The sequence below is a fragment of the Heptranchias perlo genome, chromosome 36 (genome assembly GCF_035084215.1).
Source record: "Heptranchias perlo isolate sHepPer1 chromosome 36, sHepPer1.hap1, whole genome shotgun sequence".
In the NCBI taxonomy this organism is placed as follows: domain Eukaryota; kingdom Metazoa; phylum Chordata; class Chondrichthyes; order Hexanchiformes; family Hexanchidae; genus Heptranchias; species Heptranchias perlo.
Window position 1 is genome coordinate 3,923,271 of NC_090360.1, and position 26,547 is coordinate 3,949,817.

Here is a 26,547-nt window from a genome sequence, read left to right on the forward strand (position 1 = left end):
AAGAGGAAAAAAGTGACAGCGTAGAGCAGTCAGGTAATGATTAAAACTACAGGAGCTAATTTTAACTGAACCAAACTCATAATAGTTTTATACTGGCAGAAGAACCAGAGGGGAGATGAGGAGATTGTATTTTACACAGTGACTTGTTATGATCTGGAATGCAATGTCTGAAAGGGTGGCGGAAGCAGATTCAACAGTAACTTTAAAAAGGAAATCGGATATATCTGAACATACGAAATTAACAGGCAGGAAAAGGCCATCTGGTCCATCAAGCCTGTCCCACACCACGATGGCTGGAGTATCATGGCTAAGCACTTCTTCCATCCCCCGACCTCTCCCTCTCCACACAGCCATGTAATCTCCTGGGAGAGGCAAAAATCAGAAAAAACCCAGGGCCAGTAAAGGAAAAAATACTCTGTAAAATTCCTCTCCGACCCCCCCCCCCACCTCAGGCGATCAAAACCCATTCCAGGAGATCACATGGACCGAGTGTTATCTATAAGGACACTTAGCTTCTCTATGATGCGGTCTCTGCCCCAGTGAAGAACCGGTCCAGCTCCCTCTTAAAGGCAGAGAGTCAGCACTCACCACACCAGCCGACAACGCATCCCAGGGGCTCACAATTCTCTGGGAAAAGAAGAACTGCCTAACATCCAGACTATTCCTACTCTTCCATAGTTTAAACTTGTGTCCCCTGGTCCTCCCCAATCTGTATAATCTATCAATAAGTATTTTCAATACTTGAAATGGAAAAATTTCTACAGGGAAAGAGCTGGGGAGTTGGACTAATTGGATAGCTCTTTGAGAAAGCCAGCACCGGCAAGATGGGCTGAATGGCCGCCTTCTGTGTTGTATGATTCTATGAATCTATGATACTTGCACCTTTACACCAGGAGCACTGCTTTACCATGAATGAATAAATCAAATTGTTTTATTTGAATTTTTGGATTTTAACTAGTGGAAGAAATGGGTTGACCCAAGTACTAATGGGTGCAGGACACTCAAAAAAAAACCTCTTCTGTTCAACCCTGTTCAACCTACTGCTCTCCGCCTGACCCACAGCAGCACAGGAAAACATTGTGTCCTGAGATGTAATTGATGAGCTCGGTCCACACTCATCCTGTTCACAACCGATTGTTTGTGTAACTCTTTATTGAAGGAGGAAACCAAAGAAAGAAAGAATGAACTTGCATTTCTACATTGCCTTTCACAACCTCAGGATGTCCCAAAGTGCTTCACAGCCAATTAAGTACTTTTGAAGTGTAGTCACTGTTGTAATGTAGGAAACAGGGCAGTCAAATTGCACACAGCAAGATCCAACAAACAGCAATGTGATAGTAACCAATCTGTTCTTGTGGTATTGGTTGAGGGAAAAATATTGGCCAGGATACTGGGCAGCACTCCCATGCTGTTCTGTGAAATAGTGCTATGGGATCTCTTACATCCACCTGAGAGGGCAGAGGGTGCCTTGGTTTAACGTCTCATCTGAAAGACGGCACTTCTGACAATGCAGCTTCCCTCAGTACTGCACTGGGAGCGTCAGCCTAGATTATGAGCTCAAATCTCTGGTGGGGCTTGAACCCACAATCTTCTGACTCAGAAGCAAGAATGCTATCCACTGAGCCACGGCTGATGGTTGAAGGTACGGACTTGATACCGCAGTAGTAAGCAGTACCAATCCCTGGAGCTACCAGCTTGCTCACTGGAAGAGACATCTCGCTGACCCTGCCTGCCTTGTTCTTTGAATGATGACTTCCCAGGAGCTGGCAAAGTGCTGACAAGGTGCTCTCATCTCAGGAAAGGGAAAACAGTGAGCTCAACTCACTGACTGAATTGTGCATCCAGCTGGCTCATTGTGGAGAAGTACTGATGGGCATTGTGGAGAAGTTTGCAGCCCAGGCTACGTTGCCCACTCTGGACTGGAGATGGTCAGTAAGTGGCTGACAGCACCAAAGGTATCGGGAAGAGACAAGAGCGGAGCTAACGACCTACATCAATCTGTACAACCCATCAGAGATTGTCTGCTGTTTATAATTCTTGCTGGAAAAGTCCAACTTGTTGTTATTGGCACAGAGTTGAGAGTTCTGTCATGGGCACCTCTTGCCAACTTTCACAGATGCGAAAGTTTAAAGTGCTGTGAGTCATGTGGATTTTTCCTTCAAAGTGATGTTTCTTCTGTTGATTTAGCTTAGTAAAAGCACCTGATGGAAAGCAGCATCTGGTGATTTATAGCCCTTATTTAAGGGTGAGATGAAGTTTGGCCAAGAGAGAAATGCACCACTTTTTGTTCTCGAACGTGCAATGCATTTGTATGAGTTTCACTTAGTCTTCTTACATCAGGCGAGGAACGCAGGACCGATTGATTAAAGAGTGCCTAATATGATCTGCATCCCTCATCGGAGAGAACAGACCCAGGAACTCGTCTGTGTCAGCCGTGGCTCAGTGGGTAGCTCTCTCACCTTTGAGTCAGTCGGACGTGGCTTCATAGACCCAGTCCAGGAACCTGAGCACAAATTCTAGGCTGACACTCCAGTGCGGCACTGAGGGAATGCTGCACTGTCGGAGGTGCCGCCTTTTGGATGTTAAACTGAGGCCTCGTCTGCCCTCTCAAGTGGACGTAAAAGATCCCATGGCACTATTCAAAAAAGAGCAGGGGAGTTCTCCCCGGTGTCCTGGCCAATATTTATTCCTCAACCAACACCACAAAAAACAGATTATCTGGTCATTATCACATGATGTCTGTGGGACCTTGCTGTGCGCAAATTGGCTGCTGCGTTTCCTACATTACAACAGTGACGATAGTTTTGAAGTACTTCATGGGCTGTAAAGTGCTTTGGACCTTCTGGAGGCGCTATGTAAATGCAAGTCTTTTTCTTTATAACAGGTGATTTGATCAATTTCACAGTTCACCCTTGAACGATGCAGATTAGGGTGAGGTTTGTGTGGCTGTAATCCTCCCGAGTGACCTCGCTCGATGGGAGCACCGACGGTGGTCAGCGTGCTCCATTTGCGGTGCGTTAGATTTCCCAATTTGCGCTCCCACCAAGCAAGGTTCCCCGCCCGGAGTGCGGTCTTAAAATTGCCCTACAAACCTCCTCAAAGCAAAAGAGAACAAAGCAGGTTTGTTTTATCATGGGCAAATTGGCCAATTCCATGGGTTTCGGGAGCAGTGCCTTGCGTTATGTCGAATGTTGCTCCTTCACAAATATCCTATCGATGCAGTAAGGCAGGCTGCCAAATACCTGCTCATTTTGATTGGCTCTGACAAAGTCCTCTGATCAGGGGATCTGTCCAGTTTTGTATGTGTTATTGACAAAACACTTCTGAAATAGAGACGTGTCATTGCTGAATAATACAGTATGGCTTGTGGTCTATTGATTAAATTAGCAGAGATTGTGAGCCTCACTGCTCAGTTTCACAGCTACAGGATGCAGAGACAGACCTCATCACGATTCTGAGAAACCGGTCAGAAAATATTTCCATTGAAAAAACAAATCATTATTTTCCTTTCAGATCAGTTTCTTGGAAGGTGTAGTGAGTTTTGGTTCTCCAAGCAGAACGTTTCCTATTCCCTGCAGCCAAACCAGATTGCCTAGTGCGTGCTTCACTTCAGACAGGATTGGGGAAACCAGTGATGCTGTTAGATGAACGAGACTAAATGTTTCGATGAGCATCATGTATTGGGGATTCATTGCGTTGCCTCAGGGATAACAAGACATGGATAAGTGCCCCAAATTCTTCACTCTGTCAATTTGCTGAGGTTCTGTGCAATGGCAAGTCGTTTTGCCTGCAGAAAGTGAAGAGAAATCAAAGGGTCAGTCACCCCTCGCCAGCTCACCCACCTCCGTGGCTCAGTTGGGTAGCACTGTCGCCTCCGAGTCAGACGGTTGTGGGTTCAAGCCCAACTCCAGAGACTTGAGCACATAATCCAGGCTGACACTCCCAGTGCAGTACCGAGGGAGTGCTGCACTGTCGGAGGTGCCGTCTTTCAGATGAAACATTAAACCAAGGCCCCGTCCGTCCTCTCAGGTAGATGTAAAAGATCCCATGGCACTATTTCGAAGAAGAGCAGGGAAGTTCTCCCCGGTGTCCTGGCCAATATTTATCCCTCAACCAATATCACTAAAAACAGATGATCTGGTCATTAGTGCATTGCTGTTTGTGGGATCTTGCTGTGTGCAAATTGGCTACTGCATTCCCTACATTACAACAGTGACTACACTTCAAAAGTACTTAATTGGCTGGGATGTCCTGGTATCATGAAAGGCGCTATTGAAAAGCAAATCTTTCTTTCTCCTAGTGGCCAAATAAAAGGGCCAATTTTAACTCTGCCCACCAGGTGTATATCGGGCTGGTGCTCGGGCAGTTAAAATGGCTCTGGTGAATTACCTGCCCCCTTCCTGTGGGGTTTGAACCTGTGACCTGCTGACTGAGATAGCTATTGCTGAGCCAAGCTGGCATAGCTGAGCAAGTGCTTGGGACATAGACAATTTGCAGTGTAATGTTTTCCACTCTCTCTAATTAGAAGGTATTATTACCAAACTAGAGATTGCTCTGTTGTTAATTTCTATGTCGCAGAAGTCAGCACAAATTATGGGAAAGCATAATGTAATTATTACTGAAGTCATTTTATACAACACACACTTTCATTTAATTTTTTCAGTGATCCTGTTGTAACAGTGTTTAGAAGAATGGTCACTAAATATCTGTAGCCATTCATGCAGTATTAACTCCATTATCCTGAACGTCTGAGCAATGTAATTTAATGTTTGTATGTAATTACTTGCCCTTCTCTTGTCTCCATGCATCTGTCGTCTGGGGAAGCATCCTATTGTTATCAAGCCTTTGGGCTAATCCTGCAGACTCTCTTGTTAAAATATCTTTAATAAAGAGGACAGCACAGCTCTGACGAAAGGTCTTCGACCTGAAACGTTGGCTCTCTTTCTTTCTCCACAGGTGTTGCCTCGTTTGCTGAGCTTCTCCAGCATTTTCTGTTTTTAATTCAAGATTCTCTTCATGAGTTAAAAGCACAATACAGAGGAATTCCATCTTCATATTGGTTGACCACAAGGAATGAGTTCCAAGTTAGGTCACTAATTCCAAGTTGACCCTAATGTCCCTTAAAAATTCCCCAGTTATGTGAAAAAAAAATACTGGAATTATATCACTCGAAAACAAAACAACTCTTCATTTTCAATGGATGCACTACTGATTCAGTCAGAAATTTCACCCAGCCAATATAAAGACTTGGGGTTCATTGACAAGCAAAACATGTTCTTTTGTAAGTGGATTTTTATTAGTTTAGACCATAAGGAATTAGCTCAGACTCTGATACCATCATTAGAACACAATGTAAACTAGAGTACGGTGAGTTGAATGGGTTGTATTCATGGCATCTACTGGTTTATAGGTCTTCGTGTACAGAGAGAGACCTTTAATTGGGCCAGAGAGCCACATCTGATCATAATTACAAATATTTCAAATATGAAATTTGCCCAATGCCTGGGCTGCCAGATGTTAGCAGATTAATGTTCTTTGAAAGCATCAAACCCAATGAACATTACCAAATAGGTAGGGCAGCTTGCTGTTCCTGTCTAAAAAGTGAAACATCCATCATCTCTCAAATAAGATGGCTTGGTTTTCTGAGGAGAACCTTATTGAATTTTGTGGAACTCTCATCCTGCAAGAAGTTGAGGGAAGTGTCTGAGCAAATCTACCAAGTAGCTCACTTGGTTTTCTCTCGGTTCTGAAAGTTGTGCATGTTAACTATTAATGCTGGCCATACTCAATTAACATTACCCCAGTAAGACTTTTGCGATGACTAGAATCTCATATCGGGCTAATGCATAGTGTGGAGCAGTACAAAGTAGCACACAACAGGTTTTACTTTAGGCATCGGTAGTCTAGAATACCTGAAAAATGACATTGATTTATATTTTTTCTGTCCCTTGTAAATAAACTTGCTCCTGAACTTAGAGAGCAGATTATTGATTCACCGCAGACTGACAGGGTTTTCAGCTTATGTCATTGGTGATGCAGTTCTCCAGAGCTCTCACTGAAAGCATTGCTTTCCAGAATTCTGCCTCAATGAATGAAGTCATGGGACCAGAGTTGTTTTTCATTCTAAGCTACTTTGTTGCTCTCCAGCCTGATTACTTCAGATCTTACGCGTGTCATAGACCTGCCTTTGAAGTCCAGGATATTTTTGCAAGAGTCGAAATGGGCAAAGATTATCCAGTTATTTTATATCTGCCTCTGCAGGCACTGATAATAATAACTGGTCAATTTACCTTCCAAATAATTTTCTTTAAAGTCTTAGAAAGTGTAGGTTATCATCAAGTGTGTGACTATCTAAACAGTAATAAGACTGGAAGTGTCAGACGGTTTAGCTTTGGATAGCAATACCACAGTCTCTGCACTATTGGGATTGAGACTCTACCTGTTAGTCACTTTGTAAAAGCTTCCGTGCTTTGATTGCCTTAGCAGACTGAACTAGGGGTGTGGGGAAAACGTTTTGATTTAATGAATTGTAAAATGCAGTGCAACTATCTCAGGAATTACAATTTCAACTCTTGCAATTCAACCTACTTTAACTCTTGCCCAGCTCTTGGCTCAAGCGTCATTATAGTAAGTTCCTTCACGTTTAATCTACTTTCTGCCCTGCCCACAGTACCAAGACTGCTCTTGTCAAAGTCATCAGTGCCATCCTTTGTGACTGTGATTGCAGTATGTTTCCCTTCTTGAACTCTGTACAACTTTAGACACAGCCGCCCATTTCATTCTTCTCCACATCGCTCCTCTGTGGTCTACCTAATGGTTCTATTCCTAGCTGTTCCAAAGCAGTCACCATCCTATTTTGCACTAAACCCTGTTGCCCTCTTCAGTCCTACAACCTTCCTCCGAGATCTCTGTGCTCCTCTGATTCTGATCTCTGTACTCCTGTGCATCCCCGATTTTCATCACTCCACCATTGTCGGCCGTACCTCGACCCCAAACTGTGGAATTCCCTCCCTAAACCTCTCCGACTCTAACTCTCTTTCCTCCTTTTAAGGCGCTTCTTAAAACCTACTTCTTTGACCAACCCGTCCTAATATCTCCTTATGTGGCTTGGTGCCAAATTTTGTTTGATAATGCTCCTGTGAAGCGCCTTGGGATGTTTTACCACTTGCTTATCAGTTTCAAAATCCTTGATATCATTGGCAAATCTTACCATGGTCTCACTTTCTCCTTACCTTTCCAATCACATGTATCTCTTTATTCCTGCGCGGACCCTCTGTTCTAATAACTCTGGCCTTGTTTGCCCCCACTTCCCCCACCCCTCCATTTTCATACATGCCACATATAAACGTTGTTTCTTTCTTCCCTTTTCCCTTGAGTTTTTCTATCCCATGTGTTAAAACTGATATTTCTTTCCAGTTTTGGAGAAGAAAATTGTCTTTTTAAAAGGAGGAAAAGAGAGGACAGGTAAATTTCTACTAAAATGTGAAACTGGAAATTACACTGCCATATTTCCTTCTGAACATTTAGTATATTTGCTACTTTGGCTGAGTTAAAGTGGGTTTAAAAAAGATCCAAGAGGAGTTTGACCCGAAAGTATTGGCATACATACAGTAATATTACACAGCATGATTTCCAGGCTATGATTCTAAAGGCACTTTTATATTGTGTGAGAACTGTGCAGCTGCCACCAGGCTCCTCAAGCACTGGTCTAACCCATGACTTCAGCACATAATCCTGACACTTGGCAGTACTGAGGGAATGTTGTATTGGTAGAAATGGCATCTTTTGAATATGATAGCAAATGAAGACTCCATCTGCCTGTTCAGGTGGATGTAAAAGATTCCATGGCAGTATTCAAAGAAGGGCAGGGGAGGTCTCCTGTAATTCTAGCCAATACTCACCCCCCCCGCCCCCCCCCCCCCAAACAAAACCCTACTTGTGGAACCTTCCTATACAGAAAATGGCGGTCATGTTTGCCTGCATAACAACAGTGACTACACGTCAAAAGCAGTCTATTGGCTGTGAAGTCCTTTCTTTCTTATTCTGTAATGATTGTAACCCATGACATCCCAACTATGCCCTGGTGTCTCCAACTCATCTCTTCTCTTCCCTCCAAACCTAGAGCAGTTTGTCCTGCCTGGAGTATAAGCTGATCAGAATCAGTTTGATACTCGTGCACCCATTTTACTATTGTAAATAATTGATAGTCGAGTTGTAATTGGTTTATTCATTGATTTCTTTATTGATTCCTCACAACATAACAACCATGTTGTAGCATTACGTTCATCTGATGGTTGGATTGATGTTGCTCTTTTTGCTAACAGTCTGGAAATAATAACATCTAAATGACTGAAAGTAAACTCTCATGCAGTGACCATGCATGCCCACACGCAGTGACCATGCATGCCCACACGCAGTGACCATGCATGCCCACACGCAGTGACCATGCATGCCCACACGCAGTGACCATGCATGCCCACACGCAGTGACCATGCATGCCCACACGCAGTGACCATGCATGCCCACACGCAGTGACCATGCATGCCCACACGCAGTGACCATGCATGCCCACACGCAGTAACCATGCATGCCCACACGCAGTAACCATGCATGCCCACACGCAGTAACCATGCATGCCCACACACAGTAACCATGCATGCCCACACACATTAGCTTATACCCTCATACCTTGTGATTAAAATTGAAGAATAATTTAAACAAAAGCAACTAGCAATTATTAATGTTTGGGATATCGTTGGGGGAAATTAAACCTCCCCACAAATATTTCCATAAGATAAGTTAACTATCATTTTGTGTTTGTACCAAAACAGTTAACGAGACTGTGACTCCCCACGGCAAAGGGATGAAAGTCCAAATGAAGATTCACCCCTGACACACCCACCGTGTTACAGCCATATTACGGTGAATATTGCAAGAGGCTTGCGAACAGGTTACCTGTACGTTTGCTCAGCCAGGTAGAGTGCCTACTACAGCGAGATCGAGAGAAGGAAATAAACAAAAAGCATAATGATAAAGTAGCAAAATTGCTGATCTTCAGTCCAAACTCTATGTATATGTTACCCTATCCCAAACCAGTTTAATCACCATCCACTCTTAACCAGACCTGTGTAACTTCCTGAAAACATTGAAAGACTTTCCTTACTTTTTCCAAAGGAACATAACTTCATTGGTATGCTCCACTCCCAAACAAGCCTACTAAAGTGATTTGAGATCAAAAAGTAATTGAATTGTTTGGTACAACTTGCACTGAAAAGACTGACTGACTGACTTGTATTTATATAGCACCTTCCACGACATCAGGACATCCCAAAGTGCTTTACAGCCAATGAAGTACTTTTGATGTGTGGTCGCTGTTGTAATGTAAGAAACGCTGCAGCCAATTTGCGCACAGCAAGGTCCCACAAACAGCAATGAGATAATGACCAGATAATATTTTCAGTGATGATGGTTGAGGGATAAATATTGGGCAGGCCACCGGGGAGAGATTCCCTGCTCTTTGAAATAGTGTCATGGGATCTGTTTAACGTCTCATCCGAAAGACGGCACCTCTGACAATGCAGCACTCCTTTAGTACTGCACTGGGTGTGTCAGCCTGGATTATGGGCTCAAGTCTCAGGAGTGAGGCTTGAACCCATAACCTTCTGACTCTGAGGTGAGAGTGCGACCCACTAAGCCATGGCTGACATTGATACATTATGAAGGGCATGTACACAATGGGTGTTCACCACATGATCCAGCCCTCATAGCTCAGACAACTTGGTCCTATTTGTGCTTATGTTGGTTATTCGTTGGGTTGTCCTGTTTTGAATTTCATGGGCCTGGAGGTTTGGCGAGGCCTGTAGTTAGCATTGTTGCCTTATTGGTGGATCAATCCTAAATCAGAACACCAAACGACTTGAGATATCTGCAAACGTTTGAGCCCCCATAGTGCACACTTATATGGCCTTCAAAAACAAACATCCTTGATGAACATCATTATGAGGTTGTAAATTTAAAGGCCTTATGTTCTCTACATTTTTTAAGCAACTTAGAAAATAGATGATGATGAACTGATACAGTCAGTGATTATGTGAATTGTATCAGCATCATGATGCTTCTGCACAAAGTCAGTTATTCTTCCTGTCAGAAGGTCATGGGTTCAAGCCCCACTCCAGGGACTTGAGCACAAAATCTCGGCTGACACACGCAGTGCTGTGCTGAGGGAGTGCTGCACTGTCGGAGGTGTCGTCTTTCAGATAAGACGTTAAACCGAGGCCCCGTCTGCGCTCTCAGCTGGACGTAAAAGATCCCACGGCACTATTTTGAAGAAGAGCACAGGAGTTCTCCCCGGTGTCATGGCCCATATTTATCCTCAAGCAACATCCGTTTTTAAAAAAAACAGATAGATTTATCCTGCTCGTTATCACATTGCTGTTTGTGGGATCTTGCTGTGCGCAAATTGGCTGCCGCTTTTCCTACATTACAACAGTGACTACATTGCAAAAAGTATTTAATTGGCTGTAAAGCGCTTTGGGATGTCCTGAGGTCGTGAAAGGCACTATATAAATTCAAATCTTTCTTACTGTGGATGATATCATTGGTGAATGAACTGGACACCGTAGGGGTGTAATGGAGTTTACCCACGCACTCCAAAAGACTGTTTGATTATCACAGTATCCCGTAAGATGTACTGTCTTCATTTAAGATGACACATTTGGCAAGCATTTGTTCATTAGCTTGCAAATGCACTGTATAATGATGCCAGATCCATCAAATGCCTCATTGCTTATGATAAGCTCTTTTCACCTTCCTCAAAGGAAAAAAGGATTTGTCACTTTTCATGAAGACAGTCTCTCTTTTAAAAAAAAAAATTGGCTCAGTTTTGCTGAGCAGTTAAAGAGAGAATTTTGTTTTGTTTTTCCATCTGGGACCCAGTTTAAACCTGGCACAGAACAATGTGACCAAGGTCTCCTGACAAGGGACATGAGCTTCAAACCAGTTCCCCAACTATGCACAACTGCTCTGAATTAAGTTCTAATTGGTACCAATTTAGCAGCCTTCCCTAAAATAAGTCTTGGGATAGAAAAGAGTGAACTGTTGCCAGAGACTCCAACAGACTCATGTGGGGGGATTTTGGGCAAAGTGTAACTCCCTGCCCCATCATTCCTTCCGCTCCCATTGCATCACCTGCACCTTCACCTCTCCCATCATTCCCATCACTACTCTTATCTTTTCCCCAGTGAACCATTTGTTTAGACCCTGGAGCCTCCCTGCCCCCTTTGTGCTCTCTGTCTCTTCTGTGGCAGTGATTAGAATATTTACGTTTTCTAAACTTATCAACTGGCTTGATGCTGTTGGGGGACTTATTTCATCCTCTGTCGAGTTTCACCTTATGACTTGATAAGAAAAAGTTAAATGAAACCAACTTAAGGGCTCACTAAACCTGTGCGATCGCTCCAGCATACCAATTGTTGGAATCCTTCAGATAATGTCACTGTTATCTAAAATTATAATGTGTATTGCTAATGACATTGGTAACAGATGTTGAGTTTCTCCTGCAAAACGAAGAGAAAATCCCTTTCAGAGCGACCTGCTGAAGCCTTTTTATTGGATAAGAATGTACAAGATAAATGCAGAGTGAAAGAAAATCTGGGAACTGTGCTAATGACTCTTGTAGAGTTGTCCCTCGAGTAAAGTTTAGTTCATTTTCCATTCACTTTGAGGCTGTCTAACGGCTGTAAAACCATTGCCCTGATTCCCAGTGCATGTTCAAGCAGCCACTTCCATCTTCCCAGAAGGCCTCTCCGATTACTCCGTGTGATCTGAAACGACACATCAGCAAATGCGCTGCCCATTAATCTGAGAGGCGGGAGTGGTGGGGGGGGGGGAAGGAGGGGAAGGAGGGGAGAGGATATGTCATTGACTCATGGCAGCAATATGGATTGAAAGTAAATGATCATCTTTGTAGTGGAGAGAGGGGGCTTACCTTTCAAAGTAGATAAATCTCTCGCATTGAACACACAACTCTCCCCATTCTCTCCCCCCACTTCCCGGCCCCCGACCCGACCCCCGCAAAACAAAATTCTTATAAAATTGAAAAGATGTCAGTTTAAGGGACCCTGATTCCCTGGTGGTCCAGTGATACATCTGTTATTTAGAGATGAAATATCTGTTCTCTGGCTCCATGACCTGCGGTAGTCGTATATCCAAATCCACGGCGTAAAAAGCTAAAGCTCTCAATCCATCTCTTTTTCTTTGTCTATTTATGTTGTTAGCAATTTTGCTGATGAATGCACAAATTAATTCAAACAGAGGTCCTTTCTCCCAGTTTTGACTTCAAAACAATTTTATGTTTTAAAGCTGAGTATGAAAGTTTTAGTAAATGGAGTTACGTAGAGTCTACAGCACAGAAACAGGCCATTTGTCCCAATATGTCTATGCTGGTGTTTATGCTCCACAGGGTCTCCTCCCACCCCTCTTCATCTCACCCTCTCAACATATCCTCCTATTTCTCCCTCATTTGCTCATCTAACTTCCCCTTAAATGCATCTTTGCTATTCGCCTTAACTACTCGCTGTGGTAGCGAGTTCCACATTCTTACCACTCTTTGGGTAAATGAGTAAGTTGTCCTGAGATCAGATATTCCATTGCCAGTCCTGTCACCTCCCATAAGACACATGTAGGTGTTGTATTTTCCCCTTGTTGGAAAGAAAAAAGAACAAACTTGCATTTATGTAGCGCCTTTTGCAACCTTGGGACATCCCAGAGTGCTTTACAACCAATGAAGTACTTTTTTTTTTGAAGTGTCGGCACTGTTGTAATGTCGGAAATGCAGCAGCCAACATGCGCACAGCAAGGTCCTCCAAACAGCTATCAGATAATGACCAGATAATCTCTCTTTTAGTGATATTGGTTGAAGTTAAAAACACTGGTCAAATTTACAAAGAACTAATTTTTGGTGTATGTTGGCCATTTTATACTCCCCTCGACTTTTGCACTCCCAGTGCAGTACCGAGGAAGTGCTGCATTGTCAGAGGTGCCATCTTTCAGATGAGACATTAAACCGAGGCCCCATCTGCCCTCTTAGGTGGATGTAACATATCCCATGGCACTATTTCGAAGAAGAGCAGGGGAGTTCTCCCCGGTGTCCTGGGCAATATTTATCCCTCAACCAACATCACCAAAAACAAGAGGGCTGGAATATAAAGGGGTGGAAGTTATGTTACAGCTGTACAGAGCTCTGGTTAGACCACATCTGGAGAACTGCATTCAGTTCTGGGCACCATACCTCAGGAAGGATATATTGGTCTTGGAGGGGGTGCAGTGCAGATTCAGCAGAATGATAGAGGCTAAAAGGATTAAATTATGAGGACAGGCTGCAAAGACTAGGCTTGTAGTCCCTTGAATGTGGAGGATTAAGGGGTGACCTAATTGAATTGTTTAAGATGATTAAAGGAATTGATAGGGTAGGTAGAGAGAAAGTCCAGATCAAGGGGCCATAACCTTAAAATTAGAGCTAGGCCATTCAGGGGTGATGTCAGAAAGAAGACCTCTTCACACAAAGGGTAGTGGAAATCTGGAACTCTCTCCCCCAAAAAGCTGTTGAGGTTGGGGGTCAATTGAAAATTTCAAAACTGAGATAAATAGATTTTTGTTAGGCAAGGGTATTAAGGGTTATGGAACCAAGGCAGATAGACGGAGTTAAGATACAGATCAGCCATAATCTAATGGCAGAACAGGCTTGAGGGGCTGAATGGCCTACTCCTGTTCCTATGTTTCTAATACGGATTATCTGGTCATTTACCTCATTGCTGTTTGTGGCATCTTGCTGAGCTCAAATTGGCTGCCGCGTGTCCCTACTTTACAACAGTTACTACACTTCAAAAAGTACTACTTTTGGCTGTTAAGCACTTTGGGACGTCCTGAGGTCATGAAAGGCGCTATAGAAATGCAAGTTCTTTAATGTTGGAGATGACCCTGTGAAGTTAGTTATTGTAGACACTAAAGATAATGCTGTCTCCTCACAGCTGCCTCAACTTCTAACAGCAGGGCCCCTTTGTAGAGCCTTACCGTTAATTTACTAGGGCCGACATTAGAACACAAATGATTACAAAGCATAGGAGCTGTACAAATTTGTCTATTTGATCTCCACTGCGCTGAAATCACACTCTGGCAATATCAATCCTACATCTAGAAAATGGGACCCATTCAACTCAAGCTAAGCCATGCGGTGCCTTGGGCCTGCGGAATGAATCTATTAAGCTTAGATTCTCTTGGGTTGCTGGCACAGTTCCCTGCTTATCGCTAATGTATTCTAATCATTCTAACAGGTTTCATTTTATTTGATAAAACCTATCATCCCGGTATAGCATGGGGCCAAGGGAATGAAACTGGAGCAATCCTCTTAGAACTGCATCTAATAATAACAAGTGGGCAGTGCCTCGATATTCATTTCGTTGGTGTGAGGTTATTCATATGTACTTTCTCCAGGCTTCAGGGAGTATTGATTTTTGTGTGATTAGTACAATATATTATAATGGGTCTTGCAAAAATGGTGACAATGTTTCCAGTTCCCATTTGAGAGAAAATTGAATTCACAGCCCCCAACAGAGCATTACTTCACCAGATTAAAATTCATTCTAACTTTAAATAGAAGTATAATGTACTGTACTTGCTTTAGGCTAAAGTACAAATTTAGTTTTGTATTTTCAATTAATAGATTTTCAATTGCCGCACTTCATAACTCTGCACCTAATCGTTTTGCTCCTATTCCTCCATATTGAAAATATAAATCCCAAATGACATAATGGAAAAGAAAACAGTGAGGCGTGTCAAACGGGCGGCTGATTCGCTAATGCCAGTTTTGCGCTACTGCCCAGGACCAATTTCTACCCTAAAGATGTCTGTGGTGAGGGTCTTTGAAGTGTTCATGTCTGCTGTGTGAAGACTTTCTGTATTTAGAGAGGAAACCTGAGCTTAAGTGGGCTGAGCCAAACTCGCTTGATACGGGTGACTACAGGGGGAGTGGAGCATGTTGCAAAGGAATTTGTTGAAGAGTGTTTATTCCACTCAAGGAGGAGATTTAAGGACCTAAAGCCTGAAGTGAGGAGACTATTCAGTCCAGTAAGTCCACTCCACCCCGAGTTCAGAAATAAATATTCCATAAGCAGTGCTACTAATTCCTCTATAACCCATAATCTCCCTTTAAAGGGGGTCGATTGACCCTCAATTAACTACCTACAGTGAGAGCCTGATCGACATTTCAACTTTTTTTCCCTAGTTTCTAACCTTGCTCGACGATGTGGATTTCGTACTCGTTCGATGCTCATTGTCCAAGTTAAATAGCTTCCTAGCTTTAACCTTTTTTAATACCTTTCATTATTCTGAAGACCTGCACGGTGATTCACCTCAGTCTTTCATTCATAACTCTGGCCTCTTGCCCATCCCCCACTTCCTTCGCTCTACCATTGGTGGCTGCGCCTTCAGCCGTCTCGGCCCTAAGCTCTGGAACTCCCTTCCCAAACCTCTCCGTTTCCCTCTCCTCCTTTTAAGATGATCCTTGAAACCTACCTCTTTGACCATGCATTCAGTCACCCATCCTAATATCTCCTTCTTTGGCTCGGTGTCAATTTTTGTCTGATCACGCTCCTGTGAAGCACTTTGAGATGTTTTGCTACATTAAAGGCACTGTATAAATGCCAAGTTGTTGTTATAACTTAGTTAATCAAGAATTGCATAGATCTCCTTCCTGTCGAATATACTTTGCATTCCACAACTTCTTATAATATTTATACAGTGTGCACACTCCACTTTCTTGTTTTGTAGGTAGGAGACACACACGCTAAGATTTCATGCTTAGCACAGATGCGAAGAACAGCATGAGAGTTCTTGATTGAGCTGCGTATTGGGTGTGTCAGAAAGCTCAGCAGCACTTAGTAGGTGAGGGTTGTCATGGTTACAGTAGGCATTTGCTGCTGATGAGGACCAGTACTCAGTTGTTTGAAGTTTCTGTCAACATCTGGTGTCTGGCAAGAAAGTAATTCCGGTCGGATTGCTCTCTCGTACAATGCAAAGAGAAAATGTAACTGAAGTTAGAAATTAGAAAACAGGCTAACCACCTCTTTACCCAGTTGCAGCAAAGAGTCACTATTTATCCATTGGGCCAGTCTTTTCAATTTCTCTCCTTTAGTCACCAGAGTGGATCTCCATTTATTATGTATCATTCAGTTCAGTCCTCAGAGAGGAGGTTGGAACTATAGAGTCCCCTCAAGCTAAATAAGAAACCGACTGTTTCAGAATTGGAGCAGGCACCAATACATGGGAAACCTGTAACCCAATTAGGAACTAGCACACCAGGCAGATCAGGAATGGGCTGGATATGAATCTTGTGAAGAGACCCATAAGAATCCCAGGAGTATTGTAACTGAAACGTAAGATGCGTTTCAGTGATATTTGTGCAGGTGAAGCAAATAGCATCAAGGCATGGACACAGAGGTAGAATCGAACAGCTTCCTTTCTGAACAAAACTCTAACAAGGGTCAACAAGTCGATTTGTGTGAGTGTCATGGGTGAATGGAGCACTGCGCTCTGGATTATTTCAGTGAATAATATTAGGGATAGTGGAGACAACTAGCAAATTTGGCCAGATTATTTAACAATGTATTTCCGAGGCCAAACAAAATATATAGGCCTACTTTCCCTTGACAGATGGGCCTTTCTTCATCAATGCAAGTCCTGATTCTGTGCAAGTCTCTTTGTGTCAATATAGTTGAGTTCCATGTTCCTCAGGCACTCAGTCCAAGCCCCCTGTTCTCCAGCTCTCACTCAGGAACTTGCTTTGATAACCTCATGGGGAGTACTCTTCCTGTAATCATTAATTTTAGCACATATATTAAAAAAAAAAGTAGAGGTGAGTAAAAGATGGTGTTCCATCAACGTTAAACCATTTTACTTTTCTGTTGTAATTAACAACCCAGTGGTTTCAGCCCCTTGCTCTCCATTCAATGACCATAGAGACAACCAGGATAATCTTTTTCATACTCCTTGGGTCTGGGGGAAAGATTTCCTCTGTGCACACTCATGCTCCCAGCAAGGGGTTGGGTGGGTGGGGGGGGTGGGGGTGCTGTGCTGCAGCGCCACCACTGGAAGGATGGGGGTAATTGCAGCGTGACAAGTTTACATAGGCAGTTACCATTATAAATGCTGACACAGGAATTTATAATGCAATATAAAAATAAGGACAGAATTTAGGATTTCAAAATGGGGACTGAATTACGTCTGCGTGGCCTGGTCTAATCATCCCTTACTCTCTCAAACCCACTTCGCCTGAAGCCCACACTTGGTCCAGATTCCCGATGTGAATTGCATTCAGAAGATTGACGAGTCGTAATTCAAAACAGATGCGGTTTCTAATATGTGAAATTTGCAAGTCATCTCACAAAATTCTCTAAGTTAATCAGAGGATAACAGTGGGTATATTAAAATACAGATTACGTGACATCTAACAAATTTCTTCATTTATTTTTGTGTGGAAGTCCTCCTTGAATCCAATCTTTTTAACTTGCTTGATTTAATGGCAATATCTTGACTTATAATCTTTTGATCTTGTAAACTGTCCACTGAGAATCCAGGTTCTGTACTATCAACCATAGTCGTGAGGCCGAATCACACGCACTTCTTGTATTTTGTTTGATTGTCATAGCGCACAGAGCAATTACACACACACAAAAACCCGATGGAAGCAACTTAATTCGCAGCATGAGTCAGCTTAATTGGCTAGATTGCCTCGTTTGACAGAAGCAATCACTTGCATGTTGGATGACCCAACTAACTATCTCAATTACTGTTCAATTCACACAGGGACCGCTCGAGCTGTCTCCTGATCTGAAGAAGCCCAACTGCATTTACTTAATAATACATGGGGATAAAGTGATTTGTTGAATATTTAGCGAGGGTGGCTTCAATAATGGTGTTTGTCATGTTGAAACAATAACTCCTTACAGTCTTAGTTGCCATTTCACTTATGTAAATTCTGTAGCATTATTTCAACTGGTCTAATGTGTTTTGGGTGAACTTATTGAAATACTGATTGCTAATTGTAACATCGTATGAGTAAAATATTACAATACATATTCATCACCAAGCAGTTAGCAACTGGAATACTCTTAACAATTTGTTAGCATATAAATGGGAATATGATTTCATCAATTGTATGTCTTTTTTAATCATAAGTTTGTCACTTCCGGTGCGGTTATAGGGCAGTGATACATAAAATGTCAGCGCAAGTCCTCAGTTGGGTGCTGATCCGGTCCAGAGTGGACCTTCCTGAGACCCCCCTTTCACTGTATCCCACGTCCAATTTCCAGCCTGGTGTCAAATGGGTTTACAAAGTTCTCAACCAAATATGTTGGGACTTCATAAACATACCCAAAGCTCACTCAAATGTCCAGAGGGTTCTGATGTTCATTTCTGTGTTCTCCAAACATTAGAAATTTGCCCACTGGTAGTGGAGAGCTGTCTCTTGGATCTGGGAGTGCAAAGCATGTCTAGGCACTTAAATCGTTCTTAAGACTTTGTAGTGCTGCTATTATCAGGTTATCTTACTGTAACTTTAACTTTCTTGGGTGTTTGCTGAATAATAGAATTTCTGTCTATTTAAATAACTTTTGTGCATTATTTTATAACTGGTATCAGCAGGATACTTTACAAAAAAAATCCCATGAGTTCAACTGTGGTTTAATTAAGTTTGAAAACCTTTAACCCCTATCCTCCTTTTTCATTTCTGTGATTCCTTTTTCTGGGTTTTGGTTGAGGTTTTGTATCAATAATTCTTCGTGGTTCACGGTTCATGGTCCACGGGTCTGTCTGAACTTTGAAATGTTTTCAGATTGACCAAAGTTCAGTGTCTTTCTCCAGGACTGCTGCAGCTTTTCCTGTGCACGGACGCAGCGACTAATGTCAGCACCACGTTTAGAGAAGGCTCATCACACTGTTCATGTTACACAGTTAAGGCAATGTGAGGTGGTTGTAGCTTCACATTGATGCAAGGCATGGATTTAAATTGGGTTCTTACCTGCTAAAGTGACCACTTCAAGAAACTGATTGCAGATTGGCTTTCGGAGTTATCTCCAACCGAAAATCCAGAATTGGATTGTCTGCTTCTTGTTTAATGCTGGTTTATTTTTACTATGTCATTAACTGGTATTTAACTATTATTAAAAATGGCTCAATTTTTAAAAATCATTCTGGGGATGTGGGCGTCGCTGGCAAGGCCGGCATTTATTGTCCAACCCCAGTTGTCCTGAGAAGGAGGTTGATGGTGGACTGCCTTGAACTGTTGCAGTCCATGTGGTGAAGGTGCTCGGCAGTTTGATACAATTGAGTGGCTTGCTCGGTCACACAACTAAGAGTCAACCACATTGGTGTGGGACTGAACCACTTACTACTTTCATTGATGTATCCTAGTCAGGTTCTCAGTAAATTAAATATTTTTTTAAGGTGTAAAAGATTTAAAATATGCCGCCTAGTGCCTGTGCGCCTAAAAAAAAAACCCGAGCTTGATTTGAAGACCCTCCTCGAACGGGCGCAATCGGTAGAAACTCAGCACACTCGTTATTTCGTCAGTTTTGGACGTGGCCAGTTTTGTGGGCAAGGCTGGCTTCGGCGCAATAAATTTTGACCCAACGCAAAAGATTGCCGAAACTCGAGTTACGCTGGACATAATTTACGGCTGGTGTACATTGAAATGCCTCGATCGTTTGCGCTGATTCGGCCGGATTGCGCTGATAAAACTAACAAAATCTAATGGAAACTCTACCCCTGTATCTGGATCTCTGGATTGAGGAGGCCAAGTTGCTCAATAACCAATTTTCAATGAGAATATATGTCAGTAATGTCTCACCGCCCGGTATTTATGTGGCAAACATTCTCTGGAGAATCCATTACTGTTTCAAGAGTTTGCTTCAAGCATTTTTTTTTTTAACTGGAATCATGAATATTCAATGTGAGTGACTCTGCCCAGTCTAACTCTGTCACTCTGGAGTTTGCCCCAGGATCCTGTTTTGTTTTCAAAAAACAGATTAACCGTTTAATGAATTGCTAAAGATTCTCCAGATATTTTTTCAGTTACGGTGATGAGCAAATGGATATTATTGATTGTAAATAGTTTTATTTCAACCTTTCCGTTTTAATTTGTTGTCGGGACATGGGTGATGCCAATAAGGATGAGTTGATTGGCCATCCCCAGGTTCCCTGAGCAGATGACGTTGGAACTGATTGTTGCCCTTGCAGCTGAAGTTACAGATTGTCTGACTTTCTGCTGAGCAGGAGCCTCTCCAGCCATGCCCCATGGGCACTGCTGAGGTCTACATATATTGATGGTATGGTAATGGCGGGCGTAGGCATTCTTGTTCTGGTGCCTGCTGACCTTTCTGTCATGCCTTCTTTCATCTTGTGCCATTTCAACCATGAAATGCTATAATTCGTGGCACTTCAAAGTCAATCTCCATTAATAACTTGAACTTGACTTGCTGACTGCCACAAGACTTTTCGCTTGGCTCCCTGAACTCTTGTGAAAGTTTGTATCTGTAAGACTTCCTTTCCATGCCCCCTGTTTTTCCTTTGGCTTTTCCTGTCCCGGGGAGGTCTTGTGGATGCTTCAATTACAGCTGGCTTTTCAGTGAATTAGCAGACGATATTTGTCTGCTTTATGTTCTGGATATCAGCGCTAAGAGAAAAGAAAAATATTTCCCATTTTTCTAAACACAACTAACAAAATTTAATAAAGGTTTACTGTAAAACAAGAAAAGAAAAAATATGAGGTGAGAAAGCCTTTGAACTCCAACACCGAAAGAGCCTCTCTTCGACCCATGTTACCTGGGTACAGGGAGTAACCAGTACGATCCCATCCTAAGAGGACAAAGCATTCAATAGTTTATGGAGCACTAAAAGGTAATGGCAGGGGCTTTATAATTTTGGTTTCTTGAAAGTTTTATCTTTGCTTAATTAACTCCCTCAGGAAATGTAAATGATAAGAAGTTGTAACAATGTCAATTTTATGTGGTAGACTACATTACAACAGTGACTGCACTTCAAAAGTACTTTATTGGCTGTAAAACGCTTTGGGACGTCCTGAGGTCGTGAAAGGCGCTATATAACTGCAGGATCTTTCTTTCTTCAGATTGGAGGGAATGGGCTTGATGGGCAGAATGGTCTTTTCCTGTTCTCTAGTTTCTATCCTCTGCCCAACATTTTTCTTCTTTCAGATGTGTTCTACATTATTTTATATTTCTTTTTAGAAATAGACAGGATGAAGCTGGAAAATGATTAACCAAGGGTAATTGTTAACAAATGGATCTCTCGGAGGCTGCTCACAGTCGGTTTGCAATTCAGAACGCTGGTTGTGATATCTTGCTGCTAACTGGGCCGATTTCATTAAAGGTCAGACAAAAATCGAGATAACTGTGGCTGGCTGTAGATTGCGAGCTCTGTCCCGACGATTGTAAATCGTTGTAAATTTCAGGCTTCAAATCAATAAGTTGGCTTCTTTCATTTTCTTTTTAAACAAAGTGTGATGTCTGGGGAGTGATGTTTGCAGACTAGATCTATTTTTAAATTATTATTCTACCTTTTTATTGTGCTTTTCAGAAAGTGAGGCACTTTAAAAAGAATAAAAATACAGATTTTATTTTTATTCTAATCAGCTGTAACAGAAGAGCTTAGCATTTATCCTCCAGACTTGGGAGGGATGCATCCTGATAAGAAAGTGATAGTCGAGCAACTTGGTTAAATGTGCAACCAGTTACAGATAAACACCCAAACAATGGACTGCATTCACAGCCACAAATTCCACTAACCTCTGTGTCTGCATGCTCACACTGAGGGCCAGATATATCACAGAGTGCAGATCAGACTTCAGCTGACATCAATGTACCAGCAACTGAACTATTACCTCCCTCCATTCAAAATAAAAACCATTGAGACATTTTGCTTATTGAACTGTGGTATGAAGGTAAGTAATACCCGCATTCCTAAAGCACGTTCATCATATCTCTCGAACATCTCAAAGTATTTCACATGCAATAAGTTACCTTGAAGTGCAGTGACTATTGTTATAGGTAAATGTAGCTGCCATTTTGCACACAGCAAGATCCCACAAACAGCAATGACATGAATGATGAGTTCTTGGAAAAGGGCCCTGAGATCTTTGCTCAAGCTTTGAATTCCAAGTGGACAACAACGCTGAGTATCTCCACTGTTCCATCAGTGGGGTGACAGCCAACTTTGAGCTGAAATCTCCAATGTACTCCTCAAACTCTCAACTTTCTCACTCAGCGGCAAGCATGCTGCCAACAAAATCAAACTGACGCTCAAAATGCAACGTAGAAAGGATGAATGATAGTTGTAAGGTGTCAGTCTTGGCTTAGTAGGTAGCACTCTCTTGCCTCTGAATCAGAAGGTCATGGGTTCAAGCCTCACTCCGGAGACTAGATCACATAATCTAGGCTGACACTCCAGTGTAGTAGTGAGGGAGCGCTGCACTGACTGAGGTGCCATCTTTTGGATGAGACATAAGAACATAAGAAATAGGAGCAGGAATAGGCCATACGGCCCCTTGAGCCTGCTCCACCATCCATGGCTGATCTTCTACCTCAACTCCACCTTCCTGCCCGATCCCCATCTCCCTTGATTCCCTTAGTGTCCAAAAATCTATTGATCTCAACGTTAAACCAAGGTGGATGTAAAAGATCCCATGGCACTATTTCGAAGAAGAGCAGGGGAGTTCTCCCCGGTGTCCTGGATAATATTTATCCCTCAACCACTACCACTAAAACAGATTATCTGGCCATTTATTTCATTGCTGTTTGTGGGACCTTACTGTGTGCTTAAATTGGCTCACGCATTTCCTCACATTACAACAGTGACCACAGCTCAAAAGTATGTCATTGACTGGAAGGCACTTTGGGATGTTTTGAGGTTGTGGAAGACGCTGTATAAAAGCTTCCTTTCTCACTGGGATAAACTACTACATTTCCAGCATGTGGCACCAATGAGTTATCAGGCAAGTGTCACTGATTAAACGACCAATGTCCATCTGTGTATTGCATGTGTAACTTAGCAGTGGAGAATTTAGCTATTGAACATTAAGAAGGCTTCGAAAATGTGCAGCTTCAGTGGCTATTTGAGTGAAAATTCATATTAAATTTTATATGTTTTAATTTTTTTTCTTACTTTTCCTTTCTGTCTCTTATTTCTCTCTCTTAATCCAATCTTTCTTTCTCTCTCTTTATTTCTCTTTCTGTGCCTGATTTGACTCTAATTCACCCAATTTCCTTCTGTCGTTCCTGTTTCTTTCTCAATCCTTAAATCTCATTGGTGAAGGAGACGGACTGTTGGTCCCGTTGTTCACCAAGGTCCCAGATGCCTCGTTATGTCGAGTCTACGGCACAGAAACAGGCCATTCAAGCCTCCTCTCGTCCCTCTGCACCTAACCCTATCCGCATATCCTTCTATTCCTTTCCCCCTCATGTGTTTATCGAGCTTCCTCTTAAATGCACCTTTGCTATTTGCCTCAACTACTCCTTGTGGGAGCGAGTTCCATATTCTAACCACTCTGGTAAAGAAGTTTCTCCTGAATTCCCTATTGGATTTATTAATGACTGTTAATGGTCAGGGTAGAATCACCTCACGAGCATAGAAAATATAAAACTTATGTAAAATTTGTAGTTTAACTAAATGTGCAGTTTGGTGCCTCTTTAATAACTAGCTTTGGACTTCCCCACAAGTGGAAACATTTTCTCTACGTCTACCCTGTCGAATCCTTTTATTATTTTAAATGCCTTGTCCTTGCTCTTCCAGCAACTTACAGGGCAAAAAACATTATCGAGCTGAGGGGTGAGGGAGAAGAGTCCAACTAATGGGGCATGCTGTGAAATGCCCCACTCCAGCAAAATCTGAGCCATTATCTCAAATTACACCAGTCCCAGCCCGATGTTGCTGCTGGATTTTTTTAACCGCTGGTAGGCTGTGCTCCAGAAAGAGACTTGGAATAACTTGCGCAAAGACTGCACTGACGCAGAGGAAATTATATCAGCCCTCAGTGTCTTGTGGGCTGCTAATTGGCAATGCTGCACAACTAATAAAATATTTAAAATGTCTAATAAGCCTCTGAAGGAAAGGAGATGCTTTATTCCTGGAGCAACTTTTAAATAAATGACCTCAAGAAACTGTGTGGTCCCTGTACCGTTTAAAATGTTGATGAATAAGGTTAATTGTTAATATTTTTAGGTACATGTAACCAATGAACTCAAGGCAAACACAAGGTAAATTAATAGGACAGAACGTTGCCTGCAGGGTAGAATCACCTCACGAGCATAGAAAATATAAAACTTATGTAAAATTTGTAGTTTAACTATTTGTAGGCCAAATGTGCAGTTTGGTGCCTCTTTAATAATGTAATGTTGCAGGTTTGAGTCAAAGAGGGAAGTTATACTGCACATTCTTGCAAAACAGACTTGGATTCACATTGATGTAATACATGTTAAAATATTCACTTTCGAATTTTCACTTGAACAGTTGATGAATTAACCAAGTGCTAAAATAACACACATACATTAATACTGAGGCACTGGAGAAGGTGCAAAAAAGATTTACGAGGATGATACCAAAACTGAGAGGTTACAACTATTCAGAAAGATTGAATAGGCTGGGGCTACACTTCTGTAGGAATTGATTAAACTGTAAAGCACTTTTGGGCATTCTGAGGATGTGAAAGGTGCTATATAAATGCAAGTTCTTGCTTTTCTTTAAATTCGGATTTGTAGTTGGCTGAATTGAGTTTTTAGATAACGAGTGAGAGATCAGTGGAGGGACGGTCCATCTCTCACTGATTCAACTTCACATCCATTGGAGCTTAATTACAAGTAAACTTTTTAAGTGTCACTTTTAACCTTTTTAGTACAACAATAGCAGCAACTTCCATTGATTTAGTACCCCTCGTGTCAGCACTTATTAGCTTGGAGCAAACTCTATCGGCCCTGCCGATAACCGGCTTTTGAATTCACCTGCTCTGTATTCTCGGGCCCGGGTGCAATGTGGAGCCCGTAGTATAAATGAGGCCTGCCAGACAGCTTCATGCTAAGCAGGTGTCATCTCAAAGGGGTACAATCTCCAGAGTGAGTTTGTTCCAGATTTCGGCCCTGGACGAGGCTCCCGCTAAAAGCAGGCGTGGGGCCTACTTAAGATGCAACAGTCGCAGCCTGATGATATCATCGGCACCGCCATGTGATATTAACGGCAAGGCAGGGGGTCCGGGGTGAGGGGGCTGCAGTCTCTTGTTGCCTGGTGCCCGGCAACAGAATCACGGCGTGAGGAGCCGACAGACCAGAAGAGGCCCAGGTAAGTGTTAAAAACTTTCCTTCTTTCTGAACTTCTCGTGGGCCGGGGGGAGCGGGAGTGCTGCCTCCCGCAGGCCCCACACGGAGTCCTTGGGCCTCTCCCTGTCCCCCCGCCCCGATCGCTTAACCCGATGGAATCCCCGGCTCTCCCCGCTCACCCTGAACCAACTCTATCCACTGACTGCCGGGAATCACTCTCACCGGCCCCCCGGCTGCGGCCTCCTGTCACCAGATTCCCATTCCCGCTCCCCCCCTCCCCCCCCCCCCCCCGGTCAATCTGGGCGGGAGTCCAGGAGCTTGTATTTAAATGAGGCCCTGTCATTAAGATTGGGACCCGAGCTGTCCGGGTTCATCGTCCACTCCCTCCCCACCTCCTTCTCCCCCCGCCCCCTTTTCCCCACTATCCAGCCCCGTCACTCGATACCAGGCTTCCCCCCACCCTCACACTCTGCCCCTCAATACCGGCCCACCCCACCCCCCGCGAAAATCGAGGCCTTTGGATCACTTCTGTATACTGGAACCGAGGGAAAACCTGCATTTAATTCATAAAGGGTTAAAATGAGAACTACAGGAGACATGTTGTTGAGTTACTTGTCGAAATAACTCGCGTCTTTCATGACTGCAGGACGTCCCAAAGCGCTTTTACAGCCAATTAGGTACTTTTGAATTGTAGTCACCGTTGTAATGTAACTTCTCCAATATTTTGCAGAACAGATCATCAGCTGGAAGTGCTTTAATAATCAGTAGGCAGCTGATCTGCAGAAAAAAATGGACGTGAATATAGCTCATTTTAAAATATGGATCATTACAGAAGATAATTTGTTACACGTGCAAGAAACTAGGCAAATATTTGCAAATGTAGCTGATTGTGATGGAGGGTGGCTGCTGTGATTTTGCTCTTTCAGTAGAAACAAACACTGCCTGTGCTGAAAGCAGCTTGCAGGCCTTTGGAAACATGTCGTGTGTAAGCTACCAGCTGGAATGAATGACTTTTCGAAAAGAGTCACCAGAGGTAGGAAGGAGCTCCGATGTGCAGACGCATTATTCATGTTCCAAGGTGACTCTCTCGTACCACCACCTTGAGGTAAATGTGGCCAATTTGCACTAGCTCATTGCAGCAAAGGTCTGGGGGCTGAGAGAACGAGATGCCAGG

At 42.9% G+C, this 26,547-nt stretch overlaps 1 long non-coding RNA gene across 3 annotated transcripts in view; it reads left to right on the forward strand.

The window, feature by feature from the left end:
- LOC137304014 (uncharacterized) overlaps positions 1-26,547 on the forward strand; it is a 183,538-nt gene that overhangs the window by 53,257 nt on the left and 103,734 nt on the right. The window contains exon 2 of one of the 3 annotated variants that reach the window (XR_010958506.1): positions 8,832-8,922. The exons of the other annotated variants lie outside the window; for them this stretch is intronic. This is a non-coding gene — a long non-coding RNA (uncharacterized lncRNA). The remainder of the gene's footprint in view (positions 1-8,831; positions 8,923-26,547) is intronic. 3 annotated transcript variants of the gene reach the window in all.